Source organism: Chiloscyllium plagiosum, unplaced genomic scaffold, assembly GCF_037043375.1.
Source record: "Chiloscyllium plagiosum isolate Xiang-an unplaced genomic scaffold, Cpla_swu_hap1 HiC_scaffold_1, whole genome shotgun sequence".
NCBI lineage: Eukaryota > Metazoa > Chordata > Chondrichthyes > Orectolobiformes > Hemiscylliidae > Chiloscyllium > Chiloscyllium plagiosum.
In genome coordinates this window covers 114,957,531-114,984,617 of record NW_028270139.1, presented here as the reverse complement: position 1 = coordinate 114,984,617, position 27,087 = coordinate 114,957,531, and positions in this window count along the sequence as shown.

The following is a 27,087-nucleotide window of genomic DNA, read 5'->3' as shown; positions in this document are numbered from 1 at the left end:
AAAGTGCAACACTTCTGTTGCCATGACCAGCATCCTTTTTGAGGACTGTTCTTTTAAAAAAAATTAAATTTATGTTCAGTGGATGGTATTATAAATTAATATTTCCGATAACACATCTTCAGAACACCACAAATTATTAGAGAAGCCAGAGCTTTTATGGAGGCCCAAGGTAACATGTCAGGTTCTCCTGCCTCACAATACTAAATTAAATCCTTGTGTTCTGAACACTACCTTTTCAAAGCATCATCCTCTCAATCCGAAGGCTTTTCCACACATACGCTGTTCAGTAGGTCTTCGGAACAGTATTAGAATCCTATACATATCCAGTGAGAATGTTTTAGAAACAGTAGTGAGGCTTGAAACAAAACCAGAAATTTCTGGAGAAACTCTGGAAGTCTGTAAGCATCTGTGGACAAAAAACAAAATTAACATTTCAGGTCGAGTGACCCTTAATGAAATTTGAACTGATTCAAAAGAATCCTTGGATCATCCAGCATAAAGACCAAGTTAAAATGATTCCATAGAGGTAATGAGGTAGTAAGTGAACCATGACAATGTTTACTCAGCTATTTACCTCTTTCTGCTGAGCATTGGGAGTTAAGCATTCCCTGAAGACTCTTTCTCTAAATAATTTGACTCTGACTTGATAATTTATTACACTGAAATCAATTTTGTCTATGAAGAGTCAATGCTCACAAGACTTGTTTTTTTTCTGAATTTTATTACATATTGATCAGACTATTTTCCTTGAGCCTAAAAAGTGACATTATGTGCGTCATGTAAATGCACAATTCTTCTGAGTTGTGACATATTCTACAAACCTGTTCATTAAACATTCTAGTTTCCATTTATCCACCCATCAGCATACCTAATTGTATTATATGCCTCTTATTAATTTCTACAGCAAGCAAGGATTTTCATGGTGTATTGTATTCTATCTCTGAGCAATTATATATGTGGTGACTTCTAATTTTTCCCAAATTATTCAGGCATTTCCTTCTATTCACAATTATTCTTGAAGCTATAAATCTCCCATTACAGTAACAGCTTTAACACCTTGTAAAGGTCACCAAACCTTTCAAAAACTATGAAGTCTTTAAGAGACATATCTTGATCAGTTTATTTCCAACAAGCATTTATGCACAACTGGATCTTGGTCTGGGGAATGCATTTCTCATAACTGGAGCTTGTTTCACGACCACAACATTTGGAAAAGAGTGAGCATACTAGCACCAGGTTTAGAACAAATCAGATAAAGGACAAGGAACAATTAAACATCAATACCCTTCACAGAAGACACACTAATTTTAATTAATTGAGTTGGAGGATCGGACACTGATAAACAGCCATGGGGACCAGATTTGCACCCCAATATGTCATCATTTTCATGCATACGTTTAAGCAAGACTTCTTTCCTGTGTAGGACCTCCAACCAATGCTATAGACCAGATGCATCGACAACATGTTCTTCCTTTATACTCATGGCGCGGAATCACTGAAATGATGACACAACAATATCAACAAGTTTCATCCCACCGTCAAACTTACCATGGACTACTCTTCAGAATTAGTCTCATTCTTGGACACATGCATCTTCATCAAGGATGGAAACCTCAGTCCCTCAGTTTCTCACAAGCCTATGGTAACCTCACAATGCTGCCCTTCTCCAGCTTCTACTATAAACGTGTTAAAGAGGCCATCTCCTACAGATAGGCCTTGCTTATACATAAGATCTGCTCAGACAAGGATGAATGCAACAGACATATAAAGATGCTGAAAGATGCATCATACAAATGGGATATGATGCTCAACTGATTGATCATCAGTTCTGATGTGCTACAGTGAAAAACTGAAACAACCTCCTCAGAAGGCAGACACAGGACACAGAAGGATAGAGTACCCTTCGTCATCCACTACTTCCACTGAATGCAGAAGCTATGCCATATTATTCACAGCCTTCAATGTGTCATCAATGATGACAAACATCTCATCAAGATCATCCCTACATCCCCACTTCTTGCCTTCAAACAACCACCAAACCTTAAACCATCGTTTGCAGCAAACTACCCAGCGTTCAGGACAACATAGACCACAACACCACACAACCCTGCCACAGCAACCTCTGCAAGACATGCCAGATCATCGGCATGGTAAGTACCATCACACAATGGAACACCACCCACTATGTGCATGGCAGGTACTCATGTGACTCAGCCAATGTTGTCTACCTCATATGCTACAGGCAAGGATGCTCTGAGGCATGGTATTTAGCAAAACAATGCAGACACTACAACAACAGATGAATGGACACCACATAACAATCATCAGACAGGAATGTTCCCTCCCAGCAGATAAACACTTCAGTGGTCAAGGACATTCACCTTCAATCTTCGGGTAAGTATCCTTCAAGGTAGCCTTCTAGATACACAACATTTTAGAATCGCTGAGCAGGAACTGAGAGCCAGGTTCTATACCTGTGAAGACAGTCTCAACTGTGTCCTTGGGTTCATGTCACGCTACATCTAAACCCCATCATACTGTTCTGTGTCTGTAAAATCTTCCTTACTGTCCTTGATAACTTGTTATGATCTCTCCACCTTAATTAGTTTGGACAATTTTGGATTACTTGTTACTTTGGTTAGATCCTTGGCATGTTATTCCAGCCATTTGGTTTGTTTCCAGCACCACCTTCTTTTGTAATCATCTCTCTGCCTCATTTAATTGGATTATAGGTCATCCCTTCACTTGCTGTTCAGCTGTTGACACTCTACTCACACCATTTGTACAATCTTTTGATCTCTCTGCTGATAAATTCTGTCCCTGTGTGTTTCTCTTCACGCCACCTGATGAAGGAACAGTGCTCCGAAAGTTTGTGATGTCAAACCTGGCTTTGTGTGACTTCTAAACTTGTCCACCCCAGTCTAATACCAGCACCTCTGCATCACTGGTAAATCAGGAAGAAAAATTGGCAGTCAAACTATAACTGAAACAAGAAGAGACTTGAATATTAGAATAAGTATTAAATTTAGAGATGATTCAGTTAGAAAGTGGTCATAATTCCAAATGGAGAAAAGGAAGTACATCCAAAACTATAGCTCATTGCATTGTAAATGTTTTTGAAATTTGAAACAGAAAGAAGGTTAGGATATATTAAGTTTCAAAATACAATCAAGCATCAAACTGAATACAAAAAGTACAGAAGAGGTGCAAAAATGAAGCAATCAGACTGAGTACAGTTGATTTACTAAATAAGCTCCTGGCACCTGTCTACACCAAAGAGAGGATGATGCCAATATAGCAGTAAAAATGTAAATGGTAACAATTTTAAAATTATAAAGATTTAGCGGCACAGTGGCTCAGTGGTTAGCACTGCTGTCTCATAGTGCCAGGGACTTTGGTTTGACTCCAGCCTTGAGTGACTGTCTGTATGGAGTTTGCACATTCTCCTGTGTCTGCATGGGTTTCCTCTGGGTGCTCTGTTTCCTTCCACAGTCCAAAGATGTGCAGGTTAGGTGAATTGGTCGTGCTAAATTGTCCATAATGTTCAGGGTTGTATAGGTTAGGTGCATTAATCAAGGGAAATGTAGAGTAATAGAGTAGGATAATGGATCTGGGTGGGATATTATTCGGAGGGTTGGTGTGAACTTGTTGGGCTGAATGGCCTGTTTCCAAACTGTAGGAATTCTAATAAGTAAATAAAGATGAGATAGTTAATAAGTTGACAATCCTCAAAGTAAAAATTCAGTATGATTTATTTTATTTATTCTTTCTTTGGATGTGTACATCCCTGGCAAGACCAAAATTTGTTCTCCATCCTGACATGCTTTTGAACTGAATGGTTTGCTAGGCTGCTTCAGATGGCACTTAAGATGGGGACTTTAATCTACACACATAGGTTGGTGGAACCAGCTCGGTCAGGATAGTCACGAGGAGGAGTTGATTGAGTGTATCTGTGATAATTTTCTTGAACAGTATGTAATGGAACCAATGAGGGAGCAAGCTATCCTAGATCTGGTCCTGTGTAATGAGACAGGAATAACTAATGACCTCATTGTTAGGGATCCACTTGGAAGAAGCAATTACAGCATGGTTGAATTTAGAATACAGATGGAGAGTGTGAAGATAAAAGCCAATACCAGGGTCCTGTGATTGAATGAGGGGGACTACAATAAAATGAGGGAGGACCTAGCTAAAGTAGACTTGAAACAAAGATTTTATGGTGGGACAGTTGATGAGCAGTGAAGGACTTTCAAATTAATTTTTCAAAGTGCTCAGCAAAGGTTTATTCCAGTGAAAAGGAAGGACTGTTGGAAAAGGGGGAATCTGTCATGGGTGTCTAAGGAAATAAGGGAAGCTATCAAATTGAAAGACAATGCATACAACATGGTCAAAAACAGCATGAAACTAGAGGATTGGGAAAACTTTAAAGATCAACAGAAAGCCACAAAAAGATCCATAAAGAAAAGTAAGATAGAATATGAGAAAAAAAACTAGCAGAGAATATAAAGCAAAAGTTTCTATAAATATATAAAACAAAAAATTAGGTTAAAGTAAATGTTGGTCCTTTAGAGGATGAGAAGGGGTGTTTAGTCATGGGATATGATGAAATGGCTGAGGCCTTGAACAGGTATTTTGTATCGGTCTTCACAGCAGAGGACACTAACACCTTGCCAGTAAGTGATGAAGAGACAAAGGTCGGTGAGGACCTGAAAACAATCATTATTACAGAAGAGGTAGTGTTGGGCAAGCTAATGGAGCTAAGGATTGATAAGTCTTCTGGCCCTGATGCAATCCATCCCAGGGTGCTAAAAGAGATGGCGGGAGAAATAACAGGTACACTGGTGGTAATCTTTCAAAATTTGCTGGACTCTGGAACAGTCCCAGCAAATTTCAAAACAACAAATATGACACCACTGTTTAAAAAATGAGGTAGACAAAAGATGGAGAATTATAGACTGGTTAGGAGAAAGCCCTGAAGAAGGGCTTATGCCCAAAACGCCGATTCTCCTGTTCCCTGGATGCTGCCTGACCTGCTGCGCTGTTCCAGCAACACATTTTCAGCTATAGACTGGTTAGCTTAACCTCTGTAGTGGGGAAGATGCTCGAGTTTATTATCAAAGAAGAAATAACAAGGCATCTCAATAGAAATTGTCCCATTGGGCAGACACTGCATGGGTTATTGAAGGGCAGGTCATGCTTGACAAATCTTTTGGAATTCTACGAAGACATTACAAGCAAGGTGGGCAATGGGAACCCAGTTGATGTGGTGTACCTAGATTTCCAAAAGGCCTTCGAGAAGCTGCCACACAAGAAACCGCTACATAAGATAAAGATGCATGGTGTTAGGGGTAAGGTATTAGCATGGATAGAGTGTTGGTTGACTAACAGGAAGCAAAGAGTGGGGATAAATGAGTGTTATTCTAGCTGGCGATCAGTGACTAACAGTGTACCTCAGGGATCCATGTTGCGACCGCAATTATTTACAATTTATATAGATGATTTGGAGTTGGGGACCACATGTAGGGTGTCAAAGTTTGCAGATGATACTAAGATGAGTAGCAGAGCAAAGTGTGCAGAAGACTTTGAAACTTTGCAGAAGAACATAGATACTTTGAATGAGTGCATAAAGGTCTGGCAGATGGAATACAATGTAAATAAATGTGAAGTCATACATTTTGGTCAGAGTAATAATAAAAACAATTATGACTTGTATGGTAAAAAGTTGCAGCATGCTGCTACGCAAAAGGACCTGAGTGTCCTTGTGCATGAATCACCGAAGGTTGGTCTGCAGGTACAACAGGTAATTAGGAAGGCTAATAGGACTTTGTCCTTCTGTGAATGGGATTGAGTTTAAAAGCAGAGAGGTTATGTTGCAACTGCACAAAGTGCTGGTGAGACCACACCTGGAGTACTGTGTGCAGTTTTGGTCTCCCTACTTGAGAAAGGATGTACTAGCACTGGAGAGGGTGAAGAGGAGATTCACTAGGTTGATTCTGGAGTTGAGGGGGTTGGCTTATGAGGAGAGACTGAGTAGATTGGGATTCTATTCTGTGAAATTTAGATGAATGAAGGGGCATCTTAAAGAAACATATAAAATTATGAAGGGAATAGATAAGATAGACATAGTGAGAATGTTTCCACTGGCAGGTGAAGCTAGGACAAGCGGGCATAGCCTCAAGATTAAAGGGGCCTGATTTAGGACTGAATTGAGAAGAAACTTCTTCACCCAGAGAGTTGTTAATCTGTGGACTTCCCTGTCCAGTGAAGTAGTCGATGCTACTTCAGTAAACATTTTTAAAGCTAAAGTAGATATTTTTTGAACAATAAAGGAATTAAGGGATACAGTGAGGAGCACGCGTAAGTGGATCTGAGTCCATGGAAAAATCAGCCATGATCTTATTGAATGGCGGAGCAGGCTCAAAGGGCTAGATGGCCTACTCCTGCTCTGAGTTCTTATGTTCTTATGTTAAGACCCAACCAGATTGCTCGAAATATGGAGTTACATGTGAGGCAGGTACGCTAAGGATGGTAGACTTCCTTCACTAAAAAGGTATTAATCAAGCAAATGAGTAGTTATCACAATTGATGATAATATCATTAGGTGGAAGCCTTTAGGGGCTTGAGTGATGTTTCATTATAGCAAGACTTGTGGCAGAATCAGATGAAAAGTTCAAGCTGGTCATCTCAGTGTCAGGAGCATCTGATGGCATCTTTTGTGCTTTTTCCAAATGGCATGGTGAGTTTCTTTTGAGACAGCAGCAAGTTGTCATTTAAGGGGGGTTATATCTTGTTAAGTACTTTCTTGGTGCCACAATGTGCCTCATTAATAATCGGTTTCTTGTCTCAGCAGATATGCCAAACAACTTGGATGTTGAAAACTCTCAGCGTGCTAAAAGAGATGGCAGGAGAAATAACAGGTGCACTGGTGGTGATTTTCCAAAATTCTGGGACAATCCCAGAAGTCAGAGTGTGTACTTGGCAACTTCAGTTCACTGCTTGGATTGAAAGACCTCCAAGGACACCAGGCTCAACCATGAATGGGCATTCTGCATCCATGGACATTGGCATCTAACATGTGATAGCCTCTAAGAATCTATTTGCTGTATGCTTCTGCACTCAAGGCTGCATCAGTGTCAGACGAGATGATGGCTTATTGGTATTATCATCAGACTGCTCATCCTGAGACCAGATTATATTATGGGGACCTGGCTTCCAATCTTGCCATGGTAGATTTTGAATTCAATTTTTTTAAAAATCTGGAATTAAGAGTCTAATGATGACAGCAACTCTGCCTTGCCATTGTGTCCTCAGCCTTATTGAACATTTTGTTACATATGAGTGATGTGAGTTGGGTATACAGAGTTTAATTGCACATGACAAAACTTAGAAGTTCAATTAAAAAATAAATGAGGAGGATAGCAACAGCTCTCAGAGGACATAGAACAGTCAGATAAATGGAAGATGGAATTTAAAACGGAAAAGGGATCCATTTAGTAGGAAGAATTAAGACAGTCAAGAGAAACAACACCGTACAATTTCAAAGGAGGTGCACGAATAGGGACACCTCTAAATGTTACATACACAAATCAATGGTGAGAGAATAAATTGAGAAAGGGGTTTCACATTTTAAAAAGCAATTGGAGTCCATAGTGTTACTAAAAGAAGCTTAGAATACAGAAGCAAGGACATTATCCTAAATCTTTATAAAAGTTTAAGGATGTCATATCATGTTCAACCTTGGGTACCACACTTTAGGAAGGATGCTTGAATTGTTTGCTTCCCAGCTGAAAACACATGGGCATTGATTTTCTATTCATTGTAAAACACACTTTCTAGCCACAGGTGAAAGGAGAAAGGAGTGGAAATTTATGACACTGGCTCTGCACCAAATTGATGTTGTCCCAGGGTTTGAGAACATAATCAAGGAAGAAATAACAACTGTGCATGCAGCAGGCATCTTAATGCCTTGCAAACAGGGCCTACTACAGATCAACGATTCAATAGCAAAATGACAGAACCCAGAAAGATTTGGCATTAAACCTTGTATCTGTCCCACACTACCCCCTCCTCCATCCCCTTCCTCCGCTACCTACAAGATTTTGATCAAAACACCTGAAGCATACTGTGACAGCCACAAAAGACGAAAAAGCCTTTCTTTTTCTGCATTGTCCCAGAGATCCACGAGAGATACTTTATTTGTCAAGCACCTGCAAGGTGCAGGAAATGTAAGAAATAAACTTGGTCCCACAATGGTACTGCATGAACCACCTTGACCACTACTTGGCTTAAGCAATTTTAACATATATCCAGTATTAGTAGCAGAGTTGTCATGGTCAGAAACTTCCTATATTGTTGAATCCTATACAATTCACACCAGTTTTGTAGTGGCAAAGATTTTCCTCTGCTTAATCAGGTCAGTCTCCTTCAAGCTTTGAAGCCACAATTTGTGAGAATTCAACAAAGGCAAGTAAACTCAGTATGATCATTCCAGTTTAATAAATGTGGCATTATGGTACTACACTCAATTTGCTGCAAAGCTGACTGAGGCTACAGTACTGATAAGGTTAAAGGCTCTGAAATACCTTTTCAGTCTAGGCATCCAGAAAATCCAGCAACAATGTAGATGAGCTGCAGTCCCAGAAGTAGATGTGTAACTTTTCATAGCACCTCACCTTGTGTTGGTGCACCCACAATGCTGTTAGGGAAGAAGTTCCAAGATTTTAACCTGGTGATAGTGAAGGACCAGTGATATATTTCCAAGTAAGGATGGTGACTGACTTGGATGGAAATTTGCAGCTGGTGGTGTTCCCATGCATCTGCTGTTCTTGTACTTCTAGATAGTACTGATTGTTTGCTTTGGAAGGTTTGGTCTAAGGAACTTTGGTCAACTTCCACAATCCAACTTACAGATGGTACATACTGCTGCCACTGAGTATTGGTGGTGGAGGGAGCAAAGATTTGTAGGTGAGGTGCTAATCAGATGAGCTGTTTCATTCCAAATGGTGTCAAGCTTCTTGAATGTTGTTGAAAACAAGCGATGTGAATTAGTCATGACAGGATTCCTAGCCTCCAATTTACTCTTGTAGCCACAGCATTTATATGGCCAGTTCTGTTTAGTTTCTGGTCAATGGTATTCAGCAATGGTAATGCTATTGACTGTCAAGAAGTGTTGGTTAGATTCTCTCTTATTAGAGATGGTTGTTGCCTGGCACTTATGCATATTACTTGCCACTTGTCAGCCCAAGTCTGGATATAGACCAGGCCTTTCACATGAGCATGGACTGCTTCAGTATCGGAGAAGTCATGAATGGTGCTGGCCTTTGTGCAATCATCAGCAACCATTCCCACCTCTGACTTAATGATGGAAGCAAGGTCGATGATGAAGCAGCTGAAAATGTTTGGGCTTAAGACACTACACTGAGGAACTCCTGCAGAATTGTCCTTTTTTGGTGGCAAGTGTAACCAGCAGAGACCTATTTCTACCACCACCTGATTCCCATTTAGTCTTGTTTTGCTAGATACATCCTGAGTACATCTAATGAGATCTGTCTTCTCTGTCTCTACAGTGTCAGCTGTCAATTGGGCTCTGAGGAAGCCTCCTTTTCTTTAAGCCAGTGAGTTGTAGATTCAAATTCCAGTCAAGAATTGTTGGGCGGACCCTAGTGCAGCACTGAGGAAGGGGTTTAATCATTGAGCTGTTGAAGTCAGAAGGGCTTCACTTGAACCATGTTGGGACCAGTGTCCTGGCATATTTAATAATGCGGCTTTAGAGAAAGCTTTAAACTAATCAATACACATCAGGTGGGAGTGGGGAATGTTAAAGTAGGCTTACAGATGAAATGATATGGTGCATTGTGGGGCAATAATTTTGATAATGATACTGAGAGTGGGACAGTGTATTCAAGCAAAAAATAAAGCAACCAATAGGGTCAAATGTGGAAAAAATGCTTAAAAGGCAAAAAATGGCTTAGATGTAGCATTGAGAGCAAAATAAATGAATTAGTGGCATCAGCAGATATGAATGAGTACAATCATTTAGCTAGCATAGCGTCAGGGTTAGAAGGAGATTAACTAAATATTCAGAGAAAAATAAATTTTTGAAAAGTCAGGCAGGAAGGAAAGAGAGGTGAGGCAGCTTTGTTATTACAAAGACACTTGATGAACAATGGCAGATTTTAAAGAAAATAGCTCATGTCTCATCACAAAGGTATACTCCAAAAATAAAGAAGGATTTCATCAAGGAATTAAATTGGTTGTGGTAATGCAAGGAAGCATCAAATTGAGAGAGAAGCCTACAACTTGGCAAAGGTTAGGGTAAATCAGAGGATATGGAAGTTAGAAAACAGAATATGACGAAAAAATGATACAAAGGGAACAAAGAACAATGAGGACAAACTAACAGGTGACGTAAAAATGGGTAGTAAGAACTTTTATGATGATGTAAAAAGGATGAGAGATGCCAAAGGCTCCTGTGAGAATGAGGCTGTGGAAATAATTATAGGGAATCAGGAAAGGACAGAGGAGTTGAGTAAATACTTTGCATCAGTCATCACAGTAGGGAAGATAAATAGAATTCCACCAATAATAAATAACCAAAAGACTTAAGGGGAGCAGAGGAAATAAACTCAATATCTATTAATCAAAATGAAATACAAGGGAAAATAATGGGGATAAAATCCTTTGTATCTGATGGGCTGCATCCTTGGATTTTAAAGGAGGTAGCTCCAGAGATAGCAGATACATTGGTAATAATCTTAGATTATTAGATTCAGGAACAATCCCAGAGCATAGGAAAACTCTCAATGAAACACTCTTACTGAAAAATGGATAGGGACAAAATACAGATAATTGTAAGTGGCTTGGCTTAATTTCAGTCACTGGGAAAATGTTAAACTATAAAGAAGGGGGATATTTTCAGGATGAGCTGAAACTTTATTGCTGGAACAGCACAGCAGGTCAGGCAGCATCTAGGGAACAGAAGATTTGACGTTTCGGGCACATGCCCTTCTTCAGGAATGAGCAGAGAGTGTTCAGCAGGAGAAGATAAAAGGTAGGGAGGAGGGACTTGGAGGAGGGGCGTTGGAAATGTGATAGGTGGAAAGAGGTCAAGGTGAAGGTGATAGGTCGGAGTAGGGTGGAGGCGGAGAGGTCAAGAAGAAGACTGCAGGTCAGGAAGGCGGTGCCGGGCTGGAGGGATTCGGCTGAGACAAGGTGGGGGGAGGGGGGATGAAGAAACTGGTGAAGTCCAAGTTCATCCCCTGTGGTTGGAGGGTTCCCAGTCGGAAGATAAGACGCTCCTCCTCCGACCGTCGCGTTGTTGTGGTTTGGCGGTGGATGAGTCCAATGACCTGCATATCCTCGGTGGAGTGGGAGGGGGAGTTGAAATGCTGTGCTACAGGGTGATTGGGTTGGTTCGTCCGGGTGGCCCAGAGGTGCTCTCTGAATCGCTCCGCAAGTAGGCGGCCTGTCTCCCCAATATAGAGGAGGCCACACCGGCTGCAGCGGATGCAGTAGATAATGTGGGTGGAGGTGCAGTCTGGGGCAGTCAGGTTTGTGGATTTTGGGCAGGAGGTAGAAACGGGCGGTGCGGGGTTGTGGGACTATGAGGTTGGAGGCGGTGGATGGGAGGTCCCCTGAGGTGATGAGGTTATGGATGGTCTGGGAGATGATGGTTTGGTGGTGGGGGGTGGGGTCATGGTCAAGGGGGCAGTAGGAGGAGGTATCTGCGAGCTGGCGTTTGGCCTCAGCGGTGTAGAGGTCGGTGCGCCAAACTACTACTGCGCCTCCCTTGTCAGCTGGTTTGATGGTGAGGTTGGGGTTGGAACGGAGGGAGTGGAGGGCTGTGCGTTCCGAGGGTGAGAGGTTGGAGTGGGTGGGAGGGGTGTGGGAGTTCAGGTAGCGGTTAATATCGCGGCGGCAGTTTGCAATAAAGAGGTCGAGGGCAGGTAGGAGGCCAGCACGGGGTGTCCAGGTGGACGGGGTGTGTTGGAGGTGGGAGAAGGGGTCGTCAGAGGGTGGGTGAGGGTCTTGATTGAAAAAGAAGGCACGGAGGCGAAGGCGGCGGAAGAATCGTTCAATGTCACTCCGTGTATTGAATTAATTGACCCGAGAACGTGTGGGAACGAAGGTGAGACCCCTCCTGAGGACTGATCTCTCATCCTCAGAGAGGGGCAGGAACGACCCTCCCGGACGACCCATCGTCTCAGCCTGCTCCTGCCCCACCGAACTCATCTCCTCCTACCTCGACACGGTCCTGTCCCCATTCGTCCAAGAACTCCCCACCTACGTCCGTGACACCACCCACGCCCTCCACCTCCTCCAGGATTTCCGCTTCCCCGGTCCCCAACGCCTCATCTTCACCATGGACATCCAGTCCCTGTACACCTCCATCCCCCATCACGAAGGACTCAAAGCACTCCGCTTCTTCCTTTCCCGCCGTACCACCCAGTACCCTTCCACCAACACCCTCCTTCGACTGACTGAACTGGTCCTCACCCTGAACAACTTTTCTTTCCAATCCTCCCACTTTCTCCAAACAAAAGGAGTAGCCATGGGCACCCGCATGGGCCCCAGCTATGCCTGCCTCTTCGTAGGGTATGTGGAACAATCCATCTTCCGCAACTACACTGGCCCCACCCCCCATCTTTTCCTCCGCTACATTGATGACTGTATCGGCGCTACCTCGTGCTCCCACGAGGAGGTTGAACAGTTCATCCACTACACTAACACCTTCCACCCCGACCTCAAATTCACCTGGACAGTCTCGGACTCCTCCCTCCCCTTCCTAGACCTTTCTGTTTCTATCTCAGACGACCGAATCAACACGGACATCTACTACAAACCGACCGACTCCCACAGCTACCTGGACTACACCTCCTCCCACCCCGCCCCCTGTAAAAACGCCATCCCATTCTCCCAATTCCTTCGTCTCCGCCGCATCTGCTCCCAGGAGGACCAGTTCAAAATACGCACAACACAGACGGCCTCCTTCTTCAAGGACCGCAATTTCCCCCACGACGTGATCGACGATGCCCTCCACCGCATCTCCTCCACTTCCCGCTCCTCCGCCCTTGAGCCCCGCCCCTCCAACCGCCACCAGGACAGAACCCCACTGGTCCTCACCTACCACCCCACCAATCTCCATGTACAGCGCATCATCCGCCGTCACTTCCGCCACCTCCAAACGGACCCCACCACCAAGGATATATTTCCCTCCCCTCCCCTATCAGCTTTCCATAGAGACCACTCCCTCCGCGACTCCCTTGTCAGATCCATACCCCCCACCAACCCAACCTCCACTCCCGGCACCTTCCCTTGCAACCGCAGGAGGTGCAACACTTGCGCCCACACCTCCCCCCTCACTTCTCTCCAAGGCCCCAAAGGAAACTTCCATATCCGCCACAGATTCACCTGCACCTCCACCCACATCATCTACTGCATCCGCTGCAGCCGGTGTGGCCTCCTCTATATTGGGGAGACAGGCCGCCTACTTGCGGAGCGATTCAGAGAGCACCTCTGGGCCACCCGGACGAACCAACCCAATCACCCTGTAGCACAGCATTTCAACTCCCCCTCCCACTCCACCGAGGATATGCAGGTCATTGGACTCATCCACCGCCAAACCACAACAACGCGACGGTCGGAGGAGGAGCGTCTTATCTTCCGACTGGGAACCCTCCAACCACAGGGGATGAACTTGGACTTCACCAGTTTCTTCATCCCCCCTCCCCCCACCTTGTCTCAGCCGAATCTCTCCAGCCCGGCACCGCCTTCCTGACCTGCAGTCTTCTTCTTGACCTCTCCGCCTCCACCCTACTCCGACCTATCACCTTCACCTTGACCTCTTTCCACCTATCACATTTCCAACGCCCCTCCTCCAAGTCCCTCCTCCCTACCTTTTATCTTCTCCTGCTGAACACTCTCTGCTCATTCCTGAAGAAGGGCATGTGCCCGAAACGTCAAATCTTTTGTTCCCTAGATGCTGCCTGACCTGCTGTGCTGTTCCAGCAATAAAGTTTCAGCTTTGATCTCCAGCGTCTGCAGACCTCACTTTCTCCTCGGATATTTTCAGGATGACAACTTATTACAAATGAAGTGTCACAGGGATCATTACATAGGTAAGGTTATTTGCTAAATGTAATTATGGCTTGGATCATGGAAGTGAATGTATTGAGTGTATTGCCAAGTCTGAGTGACACAAAAATTGGTGGAAAGCCAAATTATAAGGATGATACAAAGAGAGTCGACAGAAGAACATAGACAGGTTTTAGCGATTGGGAAAAATCTTGATAAATAGAGCATGATTGGGAAAATGTTAGCTTATGCACTTTGATGGGAAGAACAGAAGAGTTGTAGTTTGTTTAAGTGGGGAAAGACTGCAGAAACCTGCACTGCACTTGTATTTGAGTGTCCTCATGCAAGAATCACAAATAAACTAACATCCAAGTTCAGCAGATAACAAGGAATGCAAATGGACACTTGGCCTTTACTTGAAAGTGAAGGCAATATGAAAATAGGGAGGTAAAAGAAACAAAGACTGCAGATGCTGGAAACCAGATTCTGGATCAGTGGTGCTGGAAGAGCACAGCAATTCAGGCAGCATCCGAGGACAGGCAAAATCGACGTTTCGGGCAAAAGCCCTTTCATCTCCTGATCTACTCAAACCTAACTAGCTTCAACTTGTTTAGTGAATCTTAGTTGGTACTACAGTATGCGGATAAAAAGGCTTGAATAATTAGCTTGAAGTCATCCTTTGTTTTATTGAGCGTGTCTTTTACCTATTTATCAGAGTGGCTAGAGCATACAGTGCATGCCTTAACATGGGCATCTTTATATCTGCACTTTTGAAAAATACAATCGGCTGAAAAATTGCATCATGCTATTATTTAATTGACTTGGCTACATGGCAGCACTCACACCTGAAAGCCACAAGTCTGTGAGTTCAAGGCCCATTCCTGATGAAGGGCTTTTGCCCGAAACGTCGATTTTGCCTGTCCTCGGATGCTGCCTGAATTGCTGTGCTCTTCCAGACCACTGATCCTGAAAATAGGGAGGTCTTGCTAAGATTACACAAGACATTTGTCAGATCACTGATGGAATACTGTCAACAGTTTTGGCTTCCTTATCTAATGAAAGATGTACTGGCATTAGAAGCAGTCTAGGGAAGATTCACTTAGCTTGGTCTTGGACATGGAGGAGTCTACTTAAGAGGAGAGGTTGAGTTGTTTCGGTTTACACTCATTGGAGTTTAGGAAAATGAGGGGAGATCTTATTAAAACATTTAATATTCTTAAAGGGCTTGACAGGGCAAATATGGAAAGACATTTCCCCTTTTGGGAGAATTTAGAATGATAGAACATAATCTCAGAGTAACAGATCAACCACTTAATGTAGAAGCCACAAGAAATTTATTTTCTCAGAAGACAGTGAATCGAAACTATTCTTTATCACAGGCAGCTATCAAGTGTGGATTGTTAAGTGTATTCAAGGCTAAGATACATGGACTTTTAATTAGTAAAAGAAACAAAGATTGATGGATTTGGCAGAAAAATGGATTTTAAGGTTATCAGTTTGACCATGATCTCAATGAATGGACTCTTTATATTTACAACTTACAAAATTTCATGGAGCCCACTTTTTAAAAATCTATTTTTCTAATTGACCTATTCAGACATGTTATTATACACCTCTGGAGCAGGTCTCTCAGCCCAGTGGCATGGTCACTACCACAGTGCAACAAGAGGACCCATGGAGCCCACTATCGCAGTGGCCAACTTTCATGTTCACCGGTACCTATACTTAGATTAGACCTATAATGGAAAAAGGGTTGATGGGCTCTAACAATCCATTAATTGAGGATCATAATGGATATCAGCTCAAAATTCAGAGTTTACCAGTTCTTATTAAGTGGGATTCCAACACTGCAGTCTCATACTGAGAAGTAGAAATGCTAGCTGTGGGTCAAAGGTTTATATTAATCAAAACTGGTGGTCTACTTGAACAATATAGGATACTCTCAACATTTTCATAACATAGGGAATATTATCCAAAAGTATCACATTAATCTATTGTGATTATTAGTGTGATGGAGTCCTGCAAATTGTCAAAATAAACCAAGGTTTGGTATTCTGATTTAGAAAACAAAATGCTATTCATCAGATTCTCCTGATCTACTCAAACCTAACTAGCTTCAGCTTGTTTAGTGAATCTTAGTTGGTACTACAGTATGCGGATAAAAAGGCTTGAATAATTAGCTTGAAGTCATCCTTTGTTTTATTGAACGTGTCTTTTACCTATTTATCAGAGTGGCTAGAGCATACAGTGCATGCCTTAACATGGGCATCTTTATATCTGCACTTTTGAAAAATACAATCGGCTGAAAAATTGCATCATGCTATTATTTAATTGACTTGGCTACATGGCAGCACTCACACCTGAAAGCCACAAGTCTGTGAGATGAAGGCCCATTACTGGACAAAGAGACAGAATTTAGGCTGACACATCAGACAGTGCGGCTCTTTCTAAGATGCAGTCTTTCAGAAGAAATGTTGAACAGAAGATCTGTCTGACTATTCTGCCAAACATAAAAGATTCCATAATACTATTTGAAGTTCTCTTGGTGTGTAGGCCAATTTTAGCCCTTAATCAATAGCAGCAAAACAGATTAACTCTCATTGTATGTGGAATGGTAATGTGTGCATAATGGCTGTCAAATTTGCTTGAAAAGAAGCAGTGACTATACTTCAAAAATAATTAATTGGTTGTGGGAGCTTTGAGATATCATTAGAACGTAAAAGATGCTAAATGAATCCAAGATTTTAGCCCTCATCTTTTGTTACCATTCTGATTAGGAAACTCATTGTATTTTTAAAAAAGTCAATAGTATAGCTTTGGTTGAGTCTTGTAAGTTTTAAATCCTTATCATCGGTGCGTAAGCAAAAGGAATGTTGGCATGTTTACAGAGCTGTTGCTCTATAAAAGTAACACCAAGCAAAAATTCAAATAAGAGTCAGTTAACATAGATCTCTGTTTGTGCCAAATTCTCACGTAACTAACATTGCCAGCAAGACTACCTGAAGTGATGACTGGATCAGGACAGGGAAAGGGAAACATCTTAATGACATATCTCCAGAATAATATAGAAGAATGACAGGATAATTCACTTCCAAATCACATGTTGCATCACAGTGCATGCTACTGCTGCTATACACGGCACGGCATGCTGGCTCAGTGGTTAGTACTGCTGCTTAACAGCACCAGGGACCCAGGTTCAATTCGAGCCTTGGAGTTTGCACATTCTCCCCGTGTCTGCATGGGTTTCCGCCGGGTTCTCCGGTTTCCTCCCGCAGTCCAAAGATGTGCAGGTCAGGTGAATTGGCCATTCTAAATTGCCCATAGTCATTAGATGCATTAGTCAGAGGGAAATAGGTCTGGGTGGATTACTCTTCGAAGGGTTGGTGTGGACTTGTTGGGCCGAAGGGCCTGTTTCCACACTGTAGAGAATCTAATCTAATCATACTCCAAATGATGGCTAGTAAGTTCCCAGAATGTATAGGTGAGTATTTCTTACAAAGATAGTTAATAGAAGACACATTTTTGTTGAAACATTTCATCTTGAACTCGTCTGGACAATTTTCAGGATAACAATTCAAGGTGAAAGCCAACATCTATATTGCATGACAGGAAAGTACTGGTTACTAAGGAAGTGCACTGTGATTGGCAGAGGTGTTGCCATGGGGAATGCATCCTTTAATGCTGATTGACATTTTGCTATCAAGTTTTGTTTAAATTTTAAAACTGGTACATTGACTCTGATTAATCGGGGCATTGCTCTCGGAAATGAAATAGTGAATGGCTGTCAACCATTTTGTTGAGTTGGAACATGCACAGTGCGTGTATATGTTCTTTCTGACTGATAAAAAAAGCCCCATGGATAAATATGTGTAGCTTTCAGTCATTCAAGCATACCGATTTTTTTTGTGAGTTTTGCAAGTGCAGACCAATTGGATATAGTTAGTATCTTGCTTGTTGTGAATAGGTGAAGGGTCATGCTGTTTGATATAATCTATGATTTTTTAAGACATTTGACCTAGGTATCTAGCATCACACCAACACTAGAATTATTATTCTGTTTTATTCATTTGTGTGATGCACAAACATTCTTTAGGCTTAATGGGAGCATTCTTTAATGCTGCCCATCTTACTATGCAATAAAAGTATGAAACAGCTATCTTCACATGTTCGTCAAGTATTTGAAATACCTCATCTATGTATGGTAATCTGAGGTAGACTGGGCACACAGTATCCAATATTAGATGTGGTTCTGCAATTGGACATTTACTGAATACAGTGCAAGGATTTATGCTGATAATAATTTAGGATTATCATTTGGATTCACGGTGTGGTGCACTTGCATGTACTGGAATCAATATATGTATTAATGCACAGGATTCTGGTCTTTGCAGATAGAAAGAACAAAAGCATGCACTCCATCTGCTTCAAGGCAGCAATGTAGGTGACAGCCATTTGAAAGTTCATTTCTAAATGCAATGCCCTGACCAATCAGAGCCAATCTGCCTGGGATAAAATATAACAAAGCATGGCAGTTAACTGTCAATCAGCATGAAAGTGCATATTCTCCTTGGCATTAACTCAACCAATGAGCTCTGAGCATTGTTAAGGTCAATTGTCTAAAAAGTTTGTAATGTGGCGTGACAATAACTGCCTGGTTTCAAATTCTCACATTAGCTAAGGTTACCATGAACGACTCTCCTTCTCAACCCCTCCCCTTGTCTGAAGTCTGGTGACGCAGCTACACTGGCACCACCCCCCCACCTTTTCCTCAGCTACATCGATGACTGTATCGGCGCTGCCTCATGCTCCCATGAGGAGGTTGAACAGTTCATCCACTTTACCAACACCTTCCACCCCGACCTCAAATTTACCTGGACTGTCTCAGACTCCTCCCTCCCCTTCCTAGACCTCTCCATTTCTATCTCAGGTGACCGAATCGACACGGACATTTACTATAAACCGACTGACTGCCATAGCTACCTAGACTACACCTCCTCCCACCCTGCCACCTGTAAAAACGCCATCCCATATTCCCAATTCCTTCGTCTCTGCCGCATCTGCTCCCAGGAGGACCAGTTCCAATACCGTACAACCCAGATGGCCTCCTTCTTCAAAGACCGCAATTTCCCCCCAGACGTAACCGACGATGCCCTCCACCATATCTCCTCCACTTCCTGCTCCTCCGCCCTTGAGCCCCGCCCCTCCAATCGCCACCAGGACAGAACCCCACTGGTCCTCACCTACCACCCCACCAACCTCCATATACAGCATATCATCCATCGTCATTTCCGCCACCTCCAAACGGACCCCACCACCAGGGACATATTTCCCTCCCCTCCCCCATCAGCATTCCGAAAAGACCACTCCCTCCGTGACTCCCTCGTCAGGTCCACACCTCCAACCAACCCAACCTCCACTCCCAGCACCTTCCCCTGCAACCGCAAGAAATGCAAAACTTGCGCCCACACCTTCCCCCTTACTTCCTTCCAAGGCCCCAAGGGATCCTTCCATATCCACCACAAATTCACCTACACCTCCACACAAATCATTTACTGCATCCGCTGCACCCGATGTGGCCTCCTCTATATTGGGGAGACAGGCCGCCTACTTGCGGAACGTTTCAGAGAACACCTCTGGGACACCCGGACCAACCAACCAAACCACCCCGTGGCTCAACACTTCAACTCCCCCTCCCACTCCACCAAGGACATGCAGGTCCTTGGACTCCTCCATCGTCAGACCGCAGCAACACGACGGCTGGAGGAAGAGCGCCTCATCTTCCACCTAGGAACCCTCCAACCACAAGGGATGAACTCAGATTTCTCCAGTTTCCTCATTTCCCCTCCGCCCACCTTGTCTCAGTCCCAACCCTCGAACTCAGCACCACCTTCCTAACCTGCAATCTTCTTCCTGACCTCTCTGCCCCCACCCCCACTCCGGCCTATCACCCTCACTTTGACCTCCTTCCACCTATCGCATTTCCAACGCCCCTCCCCCAAGTCCCTCCTCCCTATCTTTTATCTTCACCTGCTTGGCACACTTTCCTCATTCCTGAAGAAGGGCTTATGCTCGTAACATTGATTCTCATGCTCCTTGGATGCTGCCTGACCTGCTGCGCTTTTCCAGCAACACATTTTCAGCTCTGACCTAATGAGAAGGCAGCCCTATGGTATGGCAGAACTATAGCAGCATTACATTTAGCAATTACAATTCACTTGTCAACCAATCAGTACTCCCTTCTTTTGCAATCTAAATTCTGGTTCTCTCTTTGAATTGGTGTTCTTGTGAATTGTCCTGATTAATGCAAGGTGTAAAGTATCAAGATTTTTTTTCAACAGTACATAAATTCTATACTCCTGAATAACTACTTGGACAGTAACAATATACGCAGACAAAAATAAAACAGATGGGGTCACAGCCTTACTTAAGTTTTTACTTGTTTTGGGGCTTTTTTGTAAACATGTGTAAGTGTAAAATTCAAGGCGAAGAGGAAGTTCTTCAGCTAGAGCATGGTTAATCTATGGAACTCAGGGCTGCAGAAGGATGTCGTGGCCAAGTCTTTGAGTTTATTTAAGACTAAGATAGATAGGTTCTTGATTAATAAGGGGATCAAGGGTTACAGGGAGAAGGCAGGAGAATGCGGTTGAGAAACGTATCAGCTATGATCGAATGACGGAGCAGACTTAATTATCTGAATAGAACTGAAAATGTGTTGCTGGAAAAGCGCAGCAGGTCAGGCAGCATCCAAGGAACAGGAGAATCGACGCTTCAGGAAGGGCTCATGCCCGAATTATCTGAATAATTCAGGCATGAAGCCTAATTATCTGAATAGCCTAATTCTGCTCCTATCTCTTATGATACTGTCCGGTAATCGAGGGGCTCAGGCTCCTACCTGTGGGACATGTTGTTGAGGAATTTGCTCACAATTTCCAAGTGGCATGTAATCTACCTCATGCTTATTTTGTGATTAATAAGTGGAGAAGCATTTCTGATTGAAGGCAGAACTAATATCCTCCTGGTTCACAAACATTTGTTGAGAGATTTGAAATACAGTCCTCCTTTCTGTCTTTTTCTGCATGTGGATGTTAATCATCAACTGAAAATTATGGAAATGATACCCAGTTGCACAGGTTTTGCTGAATACTGATAAGTATTCAAATGGAGATATGTCTGTATAAATTAGTATTCCGCTGCTCTTCGCTAAACTTTGCTGATCTGCAAATTGTCACTTTGTGAAGAATCTAATTACGGGAGCTTCAAGCTTCTGTCATTTACTCACAAACAGTAGAAGCATCACGCTGTTCTTTAATTCCAATAGGAAAGCAAGGTGAGAAATATCATCTTCTGATGACTGATTTCCCAGGTCAGTGTTGCATCAACAGAAGGTCAAACCTGACTTCAAGCATATATTCTGCTTTCTAAATGTCAGGGGTTCAGCTAACCACTTGCATGTGGCTCTCAAATCCGTATTCAGGAGATTTATTTTTGTTTCAAACTGGGCCTATGTCTTGAATGGTAAGTGGACTATATTATCAAGTGTAAACTGATTCATTTAATGCCTGAAGATGAAGTTGCAGCTTATCCTCTGGTTCTCCAAGACAAAAGAGCCTCATTAAAGGCTTTCACTTATCTGATTTATTTCCCTTTAGTTGAGAGTTGTCAATTATTCAACAGATTTCCCAAATTGTATCAAAGTTTATCAAAAATTTTGTCACATGAATAAGTATTCATCTCAGATAAGAAGAATAATAACATTGTGGTCAAAGGAAAGAAATAATTAGGCTTGTTCGTGAAAATAATGAGTAGTGTTCAGAACATATGCACACACTTGCACAGCAAAACTGCCTTCAAAGGTAACTGCTAACAGTTCTGATCAGAGTCACTGGACCTGAAACATTAACCCTCCTTTCTTCCAATAGATGTTGCTAGATCTGCTGAGTTTTGCCAGCAATTTCTGATTTCCTTTCCGATCACCAGCATCCGCAGATCTTTGTTTTATTTTGTTTTATATCCATTGATTTGTTTTGATAAACAGCAATTGCTGAGTTTCAGAAACACAGCTTCCACAGCAAAAACAAAATTCTTGCCATTCCAGTAGGACGTTAATCACTAATAACAAAAATGTTGAACAGCTCACCAACTTCATGAACACATTCCACCCCAACCTTAAGACTATCTCTGACACCTCCTTCCCATTCCTGGACCTCTCCATCTCCATCAACCATGACCAATTCAACACTGATATTTCCTATAAACACACCAACTCTTACAGCTACCTCCTCCCACCCTCCCTCCTGCAAACATGTTATCCCTTATTCCCATTCCTCTGCCTCCACTGCATCTGCTCCCAGGAAGACCAGTTCCACCATAGAATACACCAGATGGCTTCCTTCTTCAAAGACCACAATTTCCCCTCCCACATGGTTGAAGATGCCCTCCAGTGGATCTCATCCACTTCCCGCACCTCTGCCCTTGAACCCCACCCCTCCAACCGCAACAAGGACAGAACCCCTTGGTCTTCACCTTCCACCCCACCAAACTCCGTATACTTCGCACCATCCTCTGCCATTTTCGCCACCTACAAATGGACCCCATCACCAGAGATATATTTCCCTCCCCACCCCATCCACTTTCCGTAAAGACCGTTCCTTCTGCGACTACCTCATCAGGACCACTGCCCCCCCCAACAACCCACCCTCTCCTCTTGGCACCTTCCCCTGCCACCTGCGAAATTGCAAAACCTGCGCCCACACCTCTCCCTCACCTCTGTCCAAGGCCCCAAAGAAGACTTCCACATCCATCAAAGTTTCACCTGCACATCCACACGTCATTTACTGTATCCATTGCTCCCAATGCAGTCTCCTCTACATTAGAGAGACAAAACGCTTACTCACAGTGCGCTTCAGAGAACATCTCCAGGACACCTGCATCGCCTCGTGGCCAACCACTTCAACTCCCCCTCCCACTACACCAAGGATATGCAGGTCCTCGGCCTCGTTCATCGCCACATCCAACTGACGCCTGGAAGGAGAAAGCCTCATCTTCCGCCTCGGGACCCTCCAACCCCATGGCACAAATGTGGATTTCACCAGTTTCCTCATTTTCCACCCTCCACCTTATCCCAGTTCCAACCTTCCAGCTCAGCAGTGCCCTCATGACCTATCCCACCTGTCCATCTTCCTTCCCACCTATCCACTCCAGCCTCCCCTCTGACCTATCACCTTTACCCCCACCTCCATCCACCTATTGCAATCTCAACTACCTTCCCCCTAGCCTCACCCCCTTTCCATTTATCTCTCCACCCCCGAGGCTCCCAGTCCCATTCCTGATGAAGGACTTTTGCCCAAAACATCGATTTTCCTGCTCATCAGGTGCTGCCTGACCTGCTGTGCTTTTCAGCATCACACTGTCAATAAAGAAACATACAGTTTTATTAGTTTTGTACTTATGCTTTGTGCATGGTCAGACCTGTCCTCTACTGAAAATGAAAGTGATTCCACTTCATCAACTCCATCAATGACCAGTGCTATGTGACCAGCAAAAAAATATTATAGGGAAAGGCCCAGTTGCCTTCCAGCAGGTATGATTTTATTCGGCAGCAATCCACAATGCCATTTATAACAAACCATAGGGTAGTTACAGAGTGACAACATATCTACTGACACCATGGCTCATGACTCCAATTTGCAAGCCATGCATGTAAATGCATCATGGTGACAATGAGAGACATATTGCAACATAAATGCCATAGCGCAATATTGTGTGGAGGAAATGTTTCCACTGTCTGTGGAGAAGCCCTGCAGTACTCAGTTGAGTTGATTGTCAAGATTCATGGTGATGTCATAAGGGAAGAGATTCTGTCACCTGTTATATAGCAAGCAGCTGAGAAGCAGAAACATCTCAAAGAAGTAGAGGAAAAGTTCACAGAGGAGGGCAACCTATAAAGTCCCTTTCTGCAAAGACCTTATCTGAGGGTTATATTGGACCAGACAATATAACGTATTTAACAAAGGTATTTTAAGCAGCCTAAACCCTAACATTTTCTTATTTTAAAGTTAGATGGAAAGTGCTACTGGTCAAACTACTCAATGTTAAACAAGAAACAGTTCACTTAAACACTATCATTAAAATACAAACAAAAGGAAGAGGAATTTAGAAGAACTTAACTATTGGAAAACTTAATCGAATAATAGATACAGTACCTTTTAATAATTAATTGTTCTAATACAGTAGCATCTTGTAAACACAGCCCTTGGCAAAATGGCAAATTCAACCACAGATTCTTACATCAGTTCTCAAATGCAGAGGAAAAATCATCAAGAGAAATTTCACGGAGAGTGGCAGCCACAAATTATTCACTGAAGACCCAACTCTTCTAAGACCCCAAAATACCTTCTGCTGCTAAAGCTAAAAAAAAGCCTGGCCTGAGAGCAGGCCACACCCATCCAGGCTATGAAAACAAAAACACAAGATGCCAAAGTCATTTACTTGAGTGGTTCTGGTCGACTGTTCTGCCTTTACAACATCTCTTCAATAAACAACCAGGACAAAATAACCTTTTAAAGTGACAGCACCATCACAGGGTAATATCATGAACCGCATTTCCAATTTCATCTTTCAGTAGCAGTTCCATTTGTTACCTTTCCTGTTGCTAAACATTACAATGCCCTCACTCTCATTGTGTCTGCATTTCATGTGCCTTTTCCTGTTCCTACTTCAATATTTCCTGTGCTCCCCTAGTGCCTGTAGCATGGCTGATGGAAAGCTATGGAGGAGACTGTGAATGGCAGTGGAGGCTGATTGCTGAAGTTCAACAGCAAGGACATTGGCAAAGTAGATGGAGGACAAGTGCTGTGCTCCTGTGAGAGTAGTGCTGACTTGTACTCCATGGAATTCTGCTACTTTTCCAAAGTGGAGATTTAACAATCCTCCTAGTCTTTTGGAGGGTAGTTTGCTGGACCGGTTCCACCAGTTATTGAGATATGTGTCTGTAAAGACACCATTGATTTCACTGTGGTCTGACTCTTTCTTCATTCCGTGCACAAGCATCAATAGGGCTAATTGGTGTGGCAATCAAGAATGGAAATGGTTTTTCTGGGTTCTTTTTTCTTCTTATTACTTGGAATGTCAATGCGTTATTGTAGCTCCAGTGCTCCCCATCTGAGATTATGGATTTGAGGTGGTGTTCGAAAAGTAGTTTGCAAACCTGTCGACTTTAAAGAGGCTGCCTCATTGCAGTCACAGCCTCCGGTCAGTTTAAACAAGCACAAGGTCAAACTTCCAGCCCTCAGTGGGAAGAGGAAAAGCCAGCAGTTAACCTGACTGATTGGCTGATGTGGTAGCATTAGAACCCAATAGTCAGCACAACCAAGGCTGAAAATCAGTGCTGCATAGAGAAGAATAAAAATTGCAAACTCAACTGAATCCAGAAATGTTGGGCTGGAAGGGATCATGTTCCTTAGGGAGAGGGGCAACAGGGCTGAGTGACAGGTTTTGGAGGCCAGGGAGGGAACCACAAAGGGAATGTATCATCATCGGGGTGATGTGTGAATACTCTAATGCACACAGGGTGCACCCCAATGGATGTATGCCCCTTCCTTTTTTCCTGTTCTTCCATTTCACCTGCCCATTTCAACTGCATTATGATGTGAGCAGCATAATATTTGGGTCAGTTGGTTTGTTAACAAGCTCAACTGCCCTCTACGTATCCTTTAAAGTGGTAGAAAAGCTGCCAATTTTAATGCCGCCTACCCACTCTTAATGTTGACGTTAGGTTTGTAAACCAGCATGAGATGGTAAGAGACCTGAATTGCAAATATAAAATCCTCATTCGGGTAATGCAACCATGGCAAGATATTGAACCTGGAGTCAGAATATTCCATATAACAAATGAGAGGCCTGAGTGTGGCTATGACCATAAGCCGAAATAACAAGTGTGGGTGGCACGGTGGCACAGTGGTTAGCACTGCTGCCTCACAGCGCCAGAGACTCGGGTTCAATTCCCGCCTCAGGCGACTGACTGTGTGGAGTTTGCACGTTCTCCCTGTGTCTGCGTGGGTTTCCTCCGGGTGCTCCGGTTTCCTCCCACAGTCCAAAGATGTGCAGGTCAGGTGAATTGGCCATGCTAAATTGCCCGTAGTGTTAGGTAAGGGGTACACGTAGGGGTATGGGTGGGTTGCGCTTCGGCGGGGCGGTGTGGACTTGTTGGGCCGAAGGGCCTGTTTCCACACTGTAAGTAATCTAATCTAATCTAATCTAATCTAATTTACATCTGTATACACTTGTAACACAGTAGAACATCTTAAGGTGCTTCATAGAGTGTGACCAAATGAACTTTGGCACTGAGCGCTATGAGGCAATATTAGGAGAGATGAAAGACAAAAGATGGATAAAAGCCATCAGAAAGAAGAGTATAGGTGGAGAAGTCCGGGTAATTCACTAATTTGCAGTCCTCTCTAAAGAACGTACCAATCAAAAAGATCATGAGCTACTTCACACTGCATGACAAAGCTGTGCCTCTAGGCACCTCATGATCTTTCTCCCAGGCCATCTACAGTCTCCTCTGATTAGTGTCAGCAACTTTACACCACAGCTTTGACTCCAGGCAGCTAAAGCAGAGACACTGTTAGAGTATTTGTCTTCTGAAACCTGTACAACATGATTGTTTTTGAGTTAAGTTTCCCTCTGTTAAGTTTCGAATAATATCTGAAAATAAATTTGAAAAGGAGCAATTGAAGTTTGGTGAAATTCTTGCTCTATTGTGCCCCGTTGTCTTCCTGTTGTTCTGCTTCTTTTTAAACTGTTGTACAATGATGAAAATGCAGTGCTATCTAAAACGTTATAAGATAATCAACATCCAAGAAATACACTGGGATTTGCCAACTCACTGCTTGGAGCCAATGATTTGTCACCTATTCACAGATGCGGTCAGGAAGTGTGTGTCGCTGAGCACAACCACAGCTGTGATTGCTGCTATGGCAAATGTGTAAGCTTGGTTTTGCAATTCACATTCTA